This window comes from Primulina eburnea, chromosome 18, assembly GCF_022965805.1.
Source record: "Primulina eburnea isolate SZY01 chromosome 18, ASM2296580v1, whole genome shotgun sequence".
In the NCBI taxonomy this organism is placed as follows: Eukaryota; Viridiplantae; Streptophyta; class Magnoliopsida; order Lamiales; family Gesneriaceae; genus Primulina; species Primulina eburnea.
The window spans coordinates 29036987-29055647 of record NC_133118.1 but is presented as its reverse complement, the minus strand read 5'-3'; positions in this window follow the sequence as shown (position 1 = coordinate 29055647).

The following is an 18661-nucleotide window of genomic DNA, read 5'->3' as shown; positions in this document are numbered from 1 at the left end:
TAACTTTCTCTGATTGACCGTCGCTTTGGGGATGATATGTTGTACTGAATGCTAACCGTGTACCCAAGGCTCTGTGCAAACTCTTCCAAAACTCTGAAGTAAATGAAATACTCAGAATGCGAGCATTTGGTGAACTTACGTTGCATATTCGAATTTCCAGTATTTTAATACTCATTCTGAGTATCTCATTTAAGAAATCAAGTATTTTAAAATTGAAATTAGGTATTTCGCAAGTAAAACTAAGTACTTGAAAAAGTTCAATGCTTAGTTGCGAATTTGTTTTTTTAACAATAAAAAAAATAATTAAATGAAATGAACATGTCATCCAAATGGATCTTGGATGGAAATACGAGCATTTGGTGAACTTGCGTTGTATATTCGAATATCCAGTTTTTTTATACACATTCTGAATATTTCATTTACTAAATCAAGTATTTTAAAATTTAAATTAAGTATTTCATAAGTAAAACTAAGTATTTCAAAAAATTCAATTAGTTGCGATTTTTTTTAAATGATTATTCGAATATCCAGTTTTTAATACACATTATGAGTATTTCATTTACTAAATCAAGTATTTCAAAATTAAAATTAAGTATTTCACAAGTAAAACTAAGTATTTCAAAAAATTCAATTAGTTGCGAATTTGTTTTTTTTAATGCATATTCGAATATCCAGTTTTTAATACACATTCTGAGTATTTCATTTACAAAATCAAGTATTTTAAAATTGAAATTAATTATTTCACAAGTAAAACTAAGTATTTCAAAAAATTCAATTAGTTGCGAATTTGTTTTTTTTTTAAATGCATATTCGAATATCCAGTTTTTAATACACATTATGAGTATTTCATTTACTAAATCAAGTATTTTAAAATTAAAGTTAAGTATTTCACAAGTAAAACTATGTATTTCAAAAAATTCAATTAGTTGCGAATTTGTTTTTTTTTTTAAATGAATATTCGAATATCCAGTTTTTAATACACATTATGAGTATTTCATTTACTAAATCAAGTATTTTAAAATTAAAATTAAGTATTTCACAAGTAAAACTAAGTATTTCAAAAAATTCAATTAGTTGCGAATTTGTTTTTTTAAATGCATATTCGAATATCCAGTTTTTAATACACATTATGAGTATTTAATTTACTAAATCAAGTATTTTAAAATTTAAATTAAGTATTTCACAAGTTAAACTAAGTATTTCAAAAAATTCAATTAGTTGTGAATTTGTTTTTTTTTTAAAATGCATATTCGAATATCCAGTTTTTTAATACACATTCTGAGTATTTCATTTACTAAATCAAGTATTTTAAAATGAAATGAACATGTCATCTAAATGCATCTTGGAAGTAAATGCGATCATTTAGTGAACTTAAGTTACATATTCGAATATATAGTATTTTAATACAACATTCTAAGTATTTCATTTACCCCTCGCTAATCTACTTAATTCGTTCGACAATGATCTATGATTTCCACGAGATTTCATATCCAATTGAACACGCCCTCTCAAGCTATACCAAACTAATTCAACTCAGTGAAGTAATTAAATCTCTTTAATTATTTATCAAGGGTGAATTGCATGTCGTTTTATTAAATCCACTAGCTTTCGACCTACTGAACTATGACCATCGAAGTATATCCGACTTCATATTTATCTGTAAATTTTAAATCCACGGATTAAATTACTTGTTCCTATCACGAGATATTATCTCGAAGAACATTGTCCAGAAATCTTCAAATCTTCGCGCTAAGCCTTTTTTCTTTTTCAAAGTTTTGTGGCTGCTGAAAAGTTCTTGAACATGTCATCCAAATGTATCTTGGATGGAAACGTGAACACTTGGTGAACTTATGCTACATATTCGAATATCCAGTATTTTAATACTCATTACAAGTATCTCATTTACCTTAAACTGAAATTAATTATTTCGCAAGTAAAACTAAGTACTTAAAAAAGTTCAATGCTTAATTGCAAATTTTTTTTAAAAAAATAAAGAAAATATCTAAATAAAATGAACATGTCATCCAAATGTATCTTGGATAAAATTCAATTAGTTGCGAATTTATTTTTTTTAATGCATATTCGAATATCCAGTTTTTTAATACACATTCTGAGTATTTCATTTACAAAATCAAGTATTTTAAAATTGAAATTAATTATTTCACAAGTAAAACTAAGTATTTCAAAAAATTCAATTAGTTGCGAATTTGTTTTTTTTTTAATACATATTCGAATATCCAGTTTTTAATACACATTATGAGTATTTCATTTACTAAATCAAGTATTTTAAAATTAAAATTAAGTATTTCACAAGTAAAACAAAGTATTTCAAAAAATTCAATTAGTTGTGAATTTTTTTTAAAATACATATTCGAATATCCAGTTTTTTATTACAGATTCTGAGTATTTCATTTACTAAATCAAGTATGTTAAAATTAAAATTAAGTATTTCACAAGTAAAACTAAGTATTTCAAAAAATTCAATTAGTTGCGAATTTTTTTTTAAATGCATATTCGAATATCCAGCTTTTTAATACACATTCTGAGTATTTCATTTACTAAATCAAGTATGTTAAAATTAAAATTAAGTATTTCACAAATAAAACTAAGTATTTCAAAAATTCAATTAGTTGCAAATTTTTTTTTTTAATGCATATTCGAATATCCAGTTTTTAATACACATTCTGAGTATTTCATTTACTAAATCAAGTAGTTTTAAAATTAAAATTAAGTATTTCACAAGTAAAACTAAATATTTCAAAAAATTGAGTTAGTTACGAATTTTTTTTTTAATGTATATTCGAATATCCAGCTTTTTAATACACATTATGAGTATTTTATTTACTAAATCAAGTATTTTAAAATTTAAATTAAGTATTTCATAAGTAAAACTAAGTATTTCAAAAAATTCAATTAGTTAAGAATTTTTTTTAAAATGCATATTCGAATATCCAGTTTTTTAATACACGTTCTTAGTATTTCATTTACTAAATCAAGTATTTTAAAATTAAAATTAAATATTTCACATGTAAAACTAAGTATTTCAAAAAATTCAATTAGTTGCGAATTTATTTTTTTTAAATTCTTATTCGAATATCTAGCTTTTAAATACACATTCTGAGTATTTCATTTACTAAATCAAGTATTTTAAATTTAAAATTAAGTATTTTACAAGTAAAACTAAGTATTTCAAAAAATTCAATTAGTTGCGAATTTGTTTTTTTAATGCATATTCGAATATCCAGTTTTTAATACACATTCTGAGTATTTCATTTACTAAATCAAGTAGTTTTAAAATTAAAATTAAGTATTTCACAAGTAAAACTAAATATTTCAAAAAATTCAGTTAGTTACGAATTTGTTTTTTTTTTAAAATGCATATTTGAATATCCAGCTTTTTAATACACATTTTGAGTATTTCATTTACTAAATCAAGTATTTTAAAATTTAAATTAAGTATTTCAAAAGTAAAACTACGTATTTCAAAAAATTCAATTAGTTGCGAATTTTTTTTTTTAAAATGCATACTCTAATATCCAGTTTTTTAATACACATTCTGAGTATTTCATTTACTAAATCAAGTATTTTAAAATTTAAATTAAGTATTTTACAAGTAAAACTAAGTATTTCAAAAAATTCAATTAGTTGCGAATTTTTTTTTTAAATGCATATTCGAATATCCAGTTTTATATAAATATTCTAAGTATTTCATTTACTGAATCAAGTATTTTAAAATTGAAATTAAGTATTTCACAAGTAAAACTAAGTATTTCAAAAAATTCAATTAGTTGTGAATTTGTTTTTTTAATAAAAAAATATTTAAATTAAATATACATGTCATCCAAATACATTGGGATTGATGAGTGGATATAGTAGATGTCCAACAAAAATAAGTATTTATATACTTTTTTATTAATTAAAAGGGTAAAAATGTAAAAATACATGAAATATGTAGTAAAACCTAAGTTGATGTTTTGTCAGGTACTAAAATACAAAAAAAATCTGTTGGGTACTGAATCTTAAAGAAATCTTGAACAGAGGTATTTTTCTACAAATTACCCTAAAAAGTTCTCAGAATTTCACGTAAAATCTCCACTCGTATCATTTGTGGAACTCAGTCTAATATGTGTAGATAATATGAAAATTGTTATAATATATTGTGCGCCAAATTACAAGTTTTTTATTGATATATTCGTTATTCTATATATATATATATATAATTCATAAATATGTATATTAAAAATTATGTATATATTCGTTATTATGTTAATATTTTAAGTATACAGATTTATCAATTTTTCAAAAAAAAAAAAAATGAATTAATTTAGAGTGATATGAGACATGCTTCTGAAGTGGGACATGCCTTAACATCGACAATGATAATCTGAGTATCATGTATGTTCTTGCTTCCGACCTGGAATAATTAGGTGTAGGATCGAGCGCTTGTAGTTTTACCAGAGTTCAGTGGTAGCTTTATCAGAGTTCAGTGGTAATGATGAAACTCAAAATTTTTAAATCATAAGTCAGCACAATCTCATGTTATGATACACTAGCACAATTTTTATTTAATCATGACTTTACAACTGGTTCAATGGATAAAACTTTATTCATATTTGTTAATAATCATACATTGTTAGATCAGATTTATGTTGATGACATTTGAAAGAAATTAAATTCCTTGATATAATTTCCTTATTAATATCTCTAATGTTTTGCCTTTCTAGACTTGAGAATAATCTCTAATTTATGATGCGATCTCGTGTAGATTTGGGAGCCATAATATCCTTAATATATGGAATCTTATATCTTTAAGATATGAGATCTTTGTTTTTTAAGGAGTTTTTTTCTAATAAAACTCTGTGTGTGTTTTAATAGGAGAAGTGAGTGAAAGAGGAGGGTGCGACATACGAAGGAGTTTGAAGAGCTTTTCGAGACTGTAGTCATCTCGTGATTGATAACGTGTTGCTGTGAAGTGCTGCCAACATTCGAAGACAACACCTAATCACGGTGTTGATTAGTGTGTTGAGTGTTGAAGATTTTTGTCACTTCTCGGTTGATGCATCCGATATAGTTTTGTTATACGGTTTGTTAGAGGTGTATGATGCAATTTGTTACTCGCCTTTATAAGGGAGTTGTTTGATTATTTCACTAGTATTGGTTTTTTTGTAAACTTACAAGTTTTTCTAGTGAATTATTTTGCCCTGAGGCACCGCACAAGTATTTGATACTTGTGCATAATTTATATCTCGTCTCTCTTATTTTTATTATAATTCAAGTTGTGTGTTAACTTCTTAAACTGAAACTTCCGCTGCATGTTGTCGTGAGTGTTACAACATCCACGCACAACACCTACTTTCTGATACACACAACAATCACCCTCAACTCACACATACACTGTGGAAACAGAACTTTCAATTGGTATCAGAGCCTCCACTTGACGCTACTAAGTGAGATCCTGTTTTGTTTTGTTTTCAGAGTGTAAAGGAATTATGGAAGGATCAACAAATACTGTTTTTAGGCCTCCCGTGTTGGATGGATCAAACTATGCATTGTGGAAAGTAAAGATAGGGGTGTCAATCGGATGGGTTGGGTCGGGTTGCGGGTCAACCCGCGAATTTTTTTTTTTTTTTTTTTCAATCCGAACCCGAAGCAACCCAAAAACCCCCAACCCGAACACGAACCCGTCTAACCCAACTCAACCCGTCTAACCCGTCTAACCCGATTTTTTTTTTATTTTAAAAAAAATTAATGAAAAAAATCGAAAAAATAAAAAATAATAATAAATATAGAAAAAAATATAATCGTTTAGCTGCCTATATAGCGACGGTTTTTATTTAAACCGTCGCAATTGAAACCGTCGCCGATTTATATGAGCGACGGTTTTAGTAAACCGTCGCTAATAGTTTAGGGTTTAGGGTATTAGCGACGGTTTTAGCAAACAGTCGCTAATAGTTTAGGGTTTAGGGTTTAGGGTTCGGGGTTTTAGCAAACTGTCTATAAATTGTCGCGTTTAGAGTCGTTTTTAACATTTGCACTTAGTCATCCTGAGTGTTTATTAAATTGATATATCCGTTATCCTTACAATCAAAAAAAATGTCAGAACAAATCATATTTAGACGAAATTACAAACAATTTGTGGTTCCTAATAAAAAGTACAAAATTGTTGATGTCAATCGAAAAAAGAGTCTTGAATACTACGAACCATTTGTATTTCCTACGCAAGTCTCGCAAGTTGTGTATTTGACTTATCCAACAACAAAGAGAGCAGAATCAGATTGGATGCATGTGAGTACTCTACGTAGGCGAGCTTATGTCACTGATGTTGAGCCAAATACTGAGCATAATCAAATTGATGCGAACGATGCATTTCAAAATCATGGGAGCTATACGTTCACACACATCAACATGTAGATGGATCTTTCGTTGACACGCGATTCCGCCTGCTCCACGTAAGTTTATTAAATTTCGTTATTTTCATCAACGCTACATTAAAAAAATTCAATTTGATTCATTTTAAATCCACATCACAGGAGGAGATGGAGCGTTACATGGCTGATTCATTTTGTATGAAACACTTGTATTATGATTTACAGATTAATAATATGATTACATTTCTCAAATTTTGTTAATTTTTTTTGGATTATACAGCACAATATATTTGTATTTCAGATTTAAATAATTATAACATTTAAAAAAAAATATTTGCGACAGTTTTTGTTGAAACCGTCGCAAAATTAGCGACATTTTATATATCGGCGACGTTTTTGTTAATACCTGTCGCTACTTAGCGACGGTTGTACTCAAAATCCGTCGCTATTATACTCTGGGTGTAGAAAATAGTTATATAAATTGTAAAATTTTTTTTAAAAAAAACATGATGGGTTGGGTGGGTCGGGTGGGTCGGGTCATTGGGTGACCTGATATTTTTTTCAGGTCAACCCGGGGCAACCCGAACCCACCCGAGAAATTTTTTTTTTTCGGGTTTGCATTCGGGTCGACCCGTTTCGACCCGAACCCGAAAACCCCCAACCCAAACCCGATATTTTTCGTGTCGTCCCGTGTCGGGTTAGCGTGTCGGGTTCATTTTTGACACCCCTAAGTAAAGATGAGGGTTTTTACTAAATCCATTGAAGAAAGAGCTTGGCAACGTGTACTTGATGGTTGGAGTCCACCAAAACTCGAGGATGCTGATGGAGACACACGGCTCAAACCTGAAAGTACATGGACTGTCGATGAAGTGCAAACTTCAAACTTTAATTCCAAGGCTCTCAATGCTATATTTTCATCTGTTGACACAAGGATGTTTAATTTAATCACCAATTGTGTATGCGCCAAAGATGCTTGGGAGATACTCCAGAAGCACTGTGAAGGATCCGCAAGTGTGCGTAAAACTAGGCTAAGGATGGTGACATCAAAGTTCGAAAGTTTGAGAATGGAGGACAAGGAGTCTATTCTTGAATATGACTGCCGGTTGAGACAACTCTCAAATGAATCACATGGCCTAGGAGATCCCATACCAAATGAAAGATTGGTGAACAAGGTTCTAAGATCTCTTCCTGAGAGATTCAATGTCAAAGTTTGTGCTATTGAAGAATCTAAAGACACTTCAACGATCAACTTGGATGAACTAATGAGTTCTCTCAGAACTTTTGAGATGAATCTTGATCTACAAAGGAAGGATAAAGGGAAGACAATAGCCTTTGAAGCCTCAACCGAATCTTATGATGAAAGCCTTCAAATATCTAAAGAGGTGGATAAGTCTGATTTAGGTGAAGAATCGATCTCTCTTTTTACTAAGAAATTTGGTGATTATTTGAAGACTATGAGAGAAAAGAAGAAAATTGGACAAAAATCTGAGCTGCCCAATAACACCATTTTTGCAAAAGCTCAAAAGTTTACTCCTATGAAAGGACAATTGCGACCGAAAAACGAATTGCAAATCCAATCAAATGTCAGAAATCTGGATCAGTGCAATGTAGAGAGTGTTCGGGATATGGACATTATGCCAATGAGTGTGCCAATCGACTTAGGAAAAACAAAGGCATGACTGTCACCCTGAGTGATGAAGAGTCTGATGATGATCAAGGATCAAGTGAATCTGAAAATCACACATCGTTATCTACTGTGATCAAGGAGAAACGCTCAATGCAAATCAATCCTTTGGGTGTTGCCACAGGTGTTGCAATACCTGGCCGCAACACCTCTTCGAATTCAGTATGTCTTAATTCTACAACTCTTGCTGAGACAAGTCGGTCTGAAACTCAAGAGGTAGATGATGATGAAGTCACTCTAGAAAGTGTGCAGACGATGTACGAATAATTATATGAAGACTGGATCAAAAGAACTAAAGGAAATGCAATTCTCTCCAAAGAGAATGCTGAGCTAAAGTCACAAATTTCACGACTTGAAGTAATCTTAAGCAAGAAAGATTTGGAATTATGCAAAGTCAAAGAGGAACTTGGAGAAGCAACTCAGATTCTTGCCAAGATGAATTCAAGTTCATCCAAACTTGATTCACTTTTGATAATTGGACAGAATGACAAAGCTGGACTTGGTTATCCGAACAGTCTGTTCGAAATTGGAGAATCTTCCAATACTGAGAGAAAACCAACTGTTTTTGTCAAAGGAAGTGTTGAAACCTCGAATGCTACACAAACTGAAAAAGGTGCTCCATCTAAAAGACAAATATCTACCAAGAAGTCCAAATCCAGAAAACGCCACTTTATCTGCCACTATTGTTTTAGACCTGGTCATATCAAACCCTACTGCTTTAAACTGAGAAATGATTACAAGAGATGGGAATCAGAACAGGTGTTGCCATAGGTGTTGTATAACACCCGGCGCAACACTGCCAACAGAAAACCGACGGTAAAAAGGGTTTGGGTACCAAAGGCTAAGATTCAATGTTCCGTTATTTATACTTCATTAAAGACTAACATTGCAGGAATATGGTACTTTGAAAGTGGTTGTTCACGCCACATGACAGGTTCTAAAGACCATTTGATTGACTATGTTGAACTGAGGAGTGGTCATGTGACGTATGGTGGTGGTGCTAAAGGAAGAATTGCTGGCAAAGGAACCTTGAATGTTGATGGACTGCCTAATCTACACAATGTGCTTTATGTCGAAGGGCTTAACTCAAACTTAATAAGCATAAGCCAACTTTGTGATGATGGTTTGCATGTTAAGTTTGATAAAGACAATTGTGAAGTGTTTGATAATGCTAATACTCGTATTTTGACAGGTACAAGGTCTGCTGATAATTACTATCAACTTGAAGAAGACTTAGTATGCAATCATTCAAAGGTGAGTGAATTAAACTTGTGGCATCAAAAATTGGGACATGCAAACTTCAAGACATTAAAGAATCTTGGTAAGTACGATGCTGTGAGAGGTATGCCTAATTTATCCTCTGGAATTCCGTATGTTTGTGGTGCATGTCAAAAAGGTAAGCAAACACGTGTTCCCCATCAAGTGTTGCAACACTTTGGGACAACACGGTGTCTTGAACTCTTGCACATGGATCTTATGGGTCCAATGGAAGTGGAAAGCCTTGGAGGTAAGAAGTATTCATGTGTTTGTGTGGATGATTTCTCTCGCTTTACTTGGGTAAGATTTCTTAGAGAAAAATCCGATACATTTGATGTTTTCAAAAAATTACATGCTAAGATTACTAATCTACACAATCTGAGGGTTGGTAAGATAAGGACCGACTATGGTAAAGAATTTGAAAACTCACACTTTATATCATTTTGTGAAAAGAGAGGGATAACTCATGAATTTTCGGCCCCTAAGACTCCTCAACAAAATGGAATAGCCAAAAGGAAAGAATAGGACACTGCAAGAAATGGCTAGGGTCATGTTAAGTTCAAAGAATATTTCAAAGAGATTTTGGGCCGAGGCATTGAACACAGCATGTCATATTTCAAATCGTGTGTACTTAAGGAGCGGTTCTACTATGACATCCTATGAAATCATCATGGGAAAGAGGCCGAACCTCAAGTATTTTCATGTCTTTGGATGTGTATGTTATGTTTTGAATGACCGAGACCATCTTGCAAAGTTTGACTCTAAAAGTGACAAATGTTTATTCGTTGGTTATTCATCTAATAGTCGTGCCTATCGCGTGTATAATCTGAGAACAAGAACGACTATGGAGTCTATTAATGTTGTTTTTGATGATCTTGCAGATCTAACGGGAAAAACAATCGAGGATGATATTGATGGGCTGCTGAACGAAAGTAAGACACCGCCTAACACAGATGTTGCACCCGGTGTTGTAACACCGGAGACAACACCTGCACTGGCAGAATCAAATGATGAACTAGGAAAGTATACTGAGAATGATGACAGTGTAACCAATGAAGAGATTGATATTCCCAGCAAGGTTCAGAAAAATCATCCATCATCTCAGATCATTGGAGAAACATTTGGAGGAATGCAAACGAGAAGAAAGGAGAAGGTAGACTATCGCAAAATGATGGGACTAGTATGCATGACTTCCGTATACTCTCAAGTAAGTCACTCTTGTTTTGTTTCACTCATGGAACCCAAAAATATATATGAAGCCTTAAAAGATGAATTTTGGGTTGATTCAATGCATGAGGAACTTGAACAATTTGTTAGGAATGATGTGTGGGATTTGGTTCCCAGACCCGATAATGTGAATGTTATTGGAACCAAATGGATCTTTAAAAACAAAACTGATGAATCTGGAATTGTTGTGAGAAATAAAGCTAGGCTAGTGGCTCAAGGGTATACTCAAATTGAAGGAATTGATTTTGATGAAACGTTTGCCCCTGTTGCCCGGATTGAATCGGTTAGACTTTTACTTGCCATTGCATGTCACATGGACATAAAATTATATCAAATGGATGTGAAAAGTGCTTTTTTGAATGGAATATTGAAAGAAGAAGCTTATGTAAGCCAACCTAAAGGATTTGAAGATCCACACCACCCGAACCATGTCTACAAGTTGAAGAAGGCACTGTATGGGCTTAAACAGGCTCCACGGGCATGGTATGGTAAGCTTACGGAATATCTGCTTGACTTGGGCTTCAAACGAGGTGAGGTTGATAAAACCCTTTTTATTAAAAGTCAAAGCATGATATACTTGTGTGTCAAATTTATGTGGATGACATAATTTTTGGTGCTTCTTCTCAAAAGCATGTTACTGATTTTGTTAATTGTATGTCTACCACATTTGAAATGAGCATGGTAGGGGAATTGAGTTTCTTTCTTGGCTTACAAATTAAACAAATGCATGATGGTATCTTTTTATGTCAATCTAAGTATGCCAAGAATGTGGTAAAGAAATTTTCTGCCGAAAACACTAAACACTTGAAAACTCCAATTGGGTCGACTGAAAAATTGTCCAAAGACGATGTTGCCACCGGTGTTGACAACACCCAGTATCGCAGCATCATAGGCAGTCTCCTTTACTTGAGTGCGAGTCGTCCCGACATTATGTTTAGTGTATGTTTGTGTGCCAGGTACCAGGCTGATCCTAAAGTCACTCATTTGAAAGCTGTTAAAAGAATTTTGCGATATATATCTGGAACAGTTGATTTAGGCTTGTGGTACACCAAAGAAACAAACACCAATTTAGTGGGATTTAGCGATGCTGACTGGGCTGGAAATTTAGATGATAGAAAAAGTACCACTGGGGGATGTTTCTATCTTGGTAACAATTTGGTGTCATGGTATAGTAGAAAGCAAAATTGTGTGTCTTTGTCCACTGCTGAATCTGAGTATGTTGCAGCCGCTAGTTGATGTTCACAACTTTTGTGGATGAATCAAATGATTGAAGATTATGGATTCAACAGTGAGACCTTAATTGTATACTGTGACAACTCAAGTGCAATTGATATTTCAAAAAACCCAGTACAACACTCTCGAACGAAACACATAGACATTAGACATCATTTTATTCGAGATTTGGTTGAGAAGGGTATAATTCGAATGGAATTTATTAGAACTGAGAACCAACTGGCTGATATCTTTACAAAACCATTGGACTTTGAGAGATTTTCCAATCTTAGGAAGTCTCTCAGCTTATGTGCACAATGATCACTCACGAATGTTGTCCTCGGTGTTACAACACCCGCGGACAACACCCAGCATGCATGTGCATTTTATTTTTAGGATGCTAGACATATTGCATACATCCTGCTTTGTGTGAAGCCTGTACAAGTGTAGGATACTGAATGGCGTGCTCTCAGTTGTGAATCAAACTTTCAATCAAAATTCTCCAAAGTATGGTGTGCGCTCAATCTAAGTCATAAAGCTGTTGAGGATGATCGTGTACCATATGATCTTGTCCAATATAGATAATGACTTAGAAAATTCTTGAGCAATATGGTGAAAAATAGAAAAGAGGATAAAATAGAACAAAAAAAATGTTTAGAAGAAAATGGAAAAAGCTACCTAGAGGAGTCCAATGAAGACCGTTCTTCTAGTGTGGGAGCTACCACTTCTAAGTCAACATACAGATGGCAAAAGCTACCTAGAGGAGTCCTATGAAGACCATTCTTCTAGAGTGGGAGCTACCATGTCTGAATTAAACATGTTCAAGAAAGTTTGAGTCCAATCTGTGAATGTTGCCAAAAGGTGTTGCCAACACCTAAGTACAGACTGATCACTGTTTAATCACATGTGTGTGTATTTCATTTCTTTGATCATATTTTAGGCATAAACTTAGGTCATTCATACTGCTGTTTTGTGAATTCATCATGTCCAGTGGGCTACCAGTTTTTGATTCATGAAATTCGAAGAACACCCTAACCAACTTAATTTTGAAATATCTTGATTGCTAATTGTTTGTGGGGTAAATTCGATCTATTGCTGACTGGTTACTTGAAATAATAATTACACTGGTTCAGAAAGGTTACCGTTGGGTGAAGAGGAAAAACTGATTCGGAAAGGTACTGTAGTCGCGGCTTAACAAAATATTACCGTTGGAGAGTATTGCTTAAATACTTACGGGGGAATCAGGAATAGCTTTACTGTTTACTCTTTCCCTCACATTCTAAAATCTCTCCTACCCTAACTATTTGTTTTCTTTCTCGCGCAACAGTATCTGTGTTCTTTGTAATTTTCTGTCTTCTTCGAACTTCCCTACTTTGTTGTTCTCTATTTCGCAGATGGCTGGCTTTGATCCTCAAGACATTAGGAGTGAAATGGCTGCGAGCATGGGCGACAAATCACCTGACACAACACCCACAGCCGCAACCGATGTTGTGGGCATGGAAATTATGGGTGTACCAGAAGAACCAATCCTGCTGGAAATGATCGCTCCTGGTGAACCTGGGAACGAAATCAATGTCGAGGATCCCCCAAATTTTGAGGCCGTGAGTAGAACCTTTCCCCATGTTCCTATGCGCCGTAAGTCAAAGAGACAAGCAGGGTTTGATCCTGACTTTGTCCCTACCAATAAACCAAGGGCATCCACCGTCCCATTTATTCTGGACCCTGATTTCTCATCTGGAGACGACTCCAATGACGATGATTTTGAGTTGGTGGCTCGCCCCAAACCAACTGTTGCTGCTAAGGAATCTGGTTCTACTTCTGGTAGTCAAAAGTCAAACCCCTTCACGGATTCTCATGAAGCTGCAGAAGAACAATCTCCTGGTGAACCTGAAGATGATGAACAATCTTTGGCAGAGTTTCTTGCTCAGCTCAAAGAAGATAAGGGCGCCCGAAAACAAATGGCTAAGGAGAATGAACCTGACTCAGAAATGATGAAGGAATTCGAGCAAAACCGGCCTGGTGCCTCTGATGACTCCTCCTCATCGTCTGTATCTGACTTTGAATCTGAGGGACAAGGTGATGATGCATCTGAGGACATTGACTCTGAAACTAGCGAGTCTTCTGAAGATGTTGCTGCTGATGCTGCTGCCGGTGTTGAGGTGGATGTTGCCAACACCGAGCACAACATTGACTCTGCTGACTATGATGTGAGTAAGTCTTTTTCCCCCAAATTTTATTCTGAGCACTATGGCCGCTGTTTGTTCAGAGAGAGTTGGTTGAGAAGAAAAATATTGATGTCACTGCCTATGGGAAATACAAACTGGTTGAGTTTCTCAAAAACAGAAAGTTGCTATCCACAGTCACCACTGTTATGCCCTACTGTCGCCGTGTGGTGTTAGAACTCTACTGTAATCTTCTGCGTAGTGTTGGACATGAGGAATCGGTGAAGTATGGAAGAGTGTTTGTTCGAGATCATATCTACAAGTTCTCCCCGTCGGTGATCAATGAATTCTACAACACTCCGGATCTTGAGGAAGCTGACGATGATCTTGACATACATGTTGTCACCTCTGTACTCACTGGAGGTGTGATCCAAGTATTCCCCGACTATCCCAAGAAGCTGAGCGCTGCTAATCTCACTTCCTTCTACTCTGTCCTACATAAGACCTCTATTTGGAATTGGACCCCGTCAACAAATTCCACCACTGTGACCAAATCTCAAGCCCTGGTTTTGTTTAATATTGGCACTGGAAGGGCCTTTAATTTTGGGAGGTTGGTGTTCAGGACAGCATTACAATATGCTGAAGGGGACTTCAAGAAGACTAAGCTACCATATCCCTCACTGATCTATGGGATCTTGGAGTCTCAAGGGTTCATTAGGGACATTGATGAAGATCTCTGCCTTGTTAGAGACTCCCTGAAGATTTCTCCTGTGTATTTTAAAGGCAACAGACAGATTGATCTGCCTTGGGTGACTTCCAGTGTTGCTCCGGATGTTGGCAACACTGTTGATGCAACATCGGAATCTCTGCCTGACTTGACTAGCCTGCCCCCTGCACCTCCTCCTGGTTATGTTACATTATCTCTCTCCTACATTCGCGAGCAGATTGCCTATGGTCGGCAACAGATTGCAAATGCCAAAGTGACCATTGATCATTACGAACATCAAGTGACAGATTATGAGCTTCTACTTGCTGCGAGTATCCATTCTGGACAAAAAAGGGGAGATTATACAGCCGACACCAGTGGAGCTAAACTGACTGATGATGATGATGATGGCAGTAACAATGGAGAATGAGAAGTTTGAGAAAGTTTGAGTTTTTGTTTGAGTTTTTTTCTTGGTGGCTGTAGTTTTGTTTTATGGCTGTAGTTATTAATAAGTATTTGCATCTTCTCTGATGTTAACTTTCCCTAATTAATGAACTGTTTTTTGATGTTGTGATTCGAGTGCTGTAACATCTAACATACAACACTGATGTTTGATTTCAGGAAAGGTTTACCAGTCGAATTCAGGGGGAGTCAACTAAAGTTGGCTAAGTCATTGATCGACTAATTCAGGGGGAGTTGAGCTGTATAACTATGTTGGGGTGTTTTGTCCAGAAAGGCAAAAAGGGGGAGATTGAAAGGAATTAAATTCCTTGATATAATTTCCTTATTAATATCTCTAATGTTTTGCCTTTCTAGACTTGAGAATAATCTCTAATTTATGATGCGATCTCGTGTAGATTTGGGAGCCATAATATCTTTAATATATGGAATCTTATATCTTTAAGATATGAGATCTTTGTTTTTTAAGGAGTTTTTTTCTAATAAAACTCTGTGTGTGTTTTAATAGGAGAAGTGAGTGAAAGAGGAGGGTCCGACATACGAAGGAGTTTGAAGAGCTTTTCGAGACTGTAGTCATCTCGTGATTGATAACGTGTTTCTGTGAAGTGCTGCCAACATCCGAAGACAACACCTAATCACGGTGTTGATTAGTGTGTTGAGTGTTGAAGATTTTTGTCACTTCTCGGTTGATGCATCCGATATAGTTTTGTTATACGGTTTGTTAGAGGTGTAGGATGCAATTTGTTACTCGCCTTTATAAGGGAGTTGTTTGATTCTTTCACTAGTATTGGTTTTTTTGTAAACTTACAAGTTTTTCTAGTGAATTATTTTGCCCTGAGGTACCGCACAAGTATTTGATACTTGTGCATAATTTATATCTCGTCTCTCTTATTTTTATTATAATTCAAGTTGTGTGTTAACTTCTTAAACTGAAACTTCCGCTGCATGTTGTCGTGAGTGTTACAACATCCACGCACAACACCTACTTTCTGATACACACAACAATCACCCTCAACTCACACATACACTGTGGAAACAGAACTTTCAACATTATCTTGGATCCACTAACTCAAAGCCCTGATACTAACTCTAGGATCGAACGCTTGACACTTCACCAAAAGCTATAGCTGGTCGTACTAGTGCAACTCTAATCTTTTAAAATATATAGCAGCACAAACAACAAGTTTTGATTGTCCTACCCAACAAGGACAATTGTTGCATCAAATAATAAGGGTAGAGTTGGTATCCGATTCCCGAGCTAGAAGCATTCTCTCCTATGATTTGTGGATAACAATAAAGTTCTTACAACGATATTAAACAATTTTAATGTAAGACTATTGACAAAGTGCAGAGTTCGCATCCGCTGTTGTAACGCATAATCACAACGTGTTTTTATTGAAAGATGTCGTTTGTATAAATAATAATAATAATATTAAGAGCACACGAGAATTGGGGCACCGTAAATAATAACATACATGAACAACATGCTCTTAATGTATGTCGTTGATGTCGTATCGCGAAAAATCGTTTTTGTTGTAAAACACAACTTAGCTCAGCTCTTGGGCTGCGTTTGGTTGGAAGGATAGGATAAACTAATGATTAGTACGTAAATGATAAAGAAAATGATTTTTGTAGGATTGTAATATATGGTGTAAAATAATATTATGTTTGGTAAGATTTTTAAGTGTAGGATAATTTTGAATTTTTGGATGAAAAGACGAAATTGCCTGGTAGGAATGTTTCCGGAAAATTAGCGACGGATTGTAAAACCCGTCGCTATTAGCGACGGTTTTTGAGAAACCGTCGCCGATCTGGTTTTGAATTATTTTAGTTACTAAAAAATTTGACATTTAGCGACCGTTTGAAAAAAAAAACCGTCGCTATTTGCGACGGTTTTTTACAAACCGTCGCTAAACATCTGTCGGCCGGCGTCCATCGCTAAACATTTGTCGGCCGGTGCTCGGTTGGCGGTCCGTCGGCGGTAGACCGGTGGTCGGCCGGCGGCGGTTGTGGAGGCGGCAGTCGGTGGCGGGAAGTGGTGGTAAGTTTGATTTTAGGCGGGAAGTGGTGGCTAGTTTGAATTTAGGAGAAGGGTAAAATTGGAAAAATAGGAGGTATTAAGAGTGGGATAAATAATCCTAGGGGGTGAGGAGGTATTATTTTAACCTACCTAATATAACCTAATCATTCATAGGAGGGATTGACTTGGTTAAATAATCACCCCAACCAAACGCTGGATAGAGTAGGATAAAATTATCTATCCTACCCAATCACCCCAACCAAACGTTACCTTGGAGAATAGGTTCATGTATGACACAGATTGACACAACAGCAATTAATGCATACTCAATTATGATAGTCACCAAAATTGTCATATTTGAAAAGTTATCGTTAAAAAAATTATTATAAAAAAAATATTTATCAACATTAATGTATGATCTACCATATTAGATATTTGAACGCGAATAGAAAATAAATGCGTAATTAATATGAAGCCTTTTCAATATCTTATTTTAAAATACAGTTATGAAAATATAAAATATATTTAATTGTCTACATTAATTATATTATTTAATTTAATTTCAGTTAAGATTTTGAGTCGTATCACTTTTAAATATTTAGTTTCACTATTCTATATAATATTAAATAAAGTATACTTTTTATATATATATAATATTATATTTTCCAACGTTTTAAAGAGTATCATTGTGAATTTTAGTATAATGATTAAATATTTTAATTATTTTTTAGAGCATATTAAAAATAATTATTTTAAAGTTAATAATAATATTAGTAGCAATTTATTTGAAAAGTTTTATGTATATATATAAATATATATATATATATGGTATTTTTGGTTAAAATAATACGAAGTATAACATACACGAAGTTGACAAATTTTTGGCCACGCAATAAATCTCGTGTTTCTGATGTATCTTTTCTTTTCTTTGATTTTTAAAATTCTTCAGAGATACATTTGAGAATTATCAACTTAAAAACCATAAAATTTAATTTTTTAAAAACATAAGGGATATTTTTATGCAAAAAAAAGTGTATTTATTTATTTATTATTAAAAACATTCTGAGGTAAATTGATTATTATATTATATATTTATAAATGTATTATTCCTTAATAAAGTGATTTTAAAATTAAAATAATGCAAAATAAACGTGTTGATGACACCAGTAAAATTAAGCATATACTTTAGTTTTGTAACATGATTGAAAAATTAGTTAAATTATGAACACAAATTATTTAAAATTAAAATTAAAAAATATAGCTATGTCATTTTATTAAATATCTCAAAATTGTTGTATTGACTATCAGAATTCAGAAGAAGTCAGCCACGGATGTTTATCGTTATTAGAATAATTTATCACTACAAAAAAACGGATGGCTTAGCGACGGTTTTTCTTTATAGCGACGGTTTTGAAGAAACCTGTCGCTAATCAAAATAAGCGACGGTTTAATGAAACTCGTCGCTGTTTTAGCCACGGTTTATCATCAACCGTCGCTACTCTAGCGACGGTTTTTAATAAACAGTCGCTAATATTGCGACGATGTGACTAATCCGTTGCAATATTA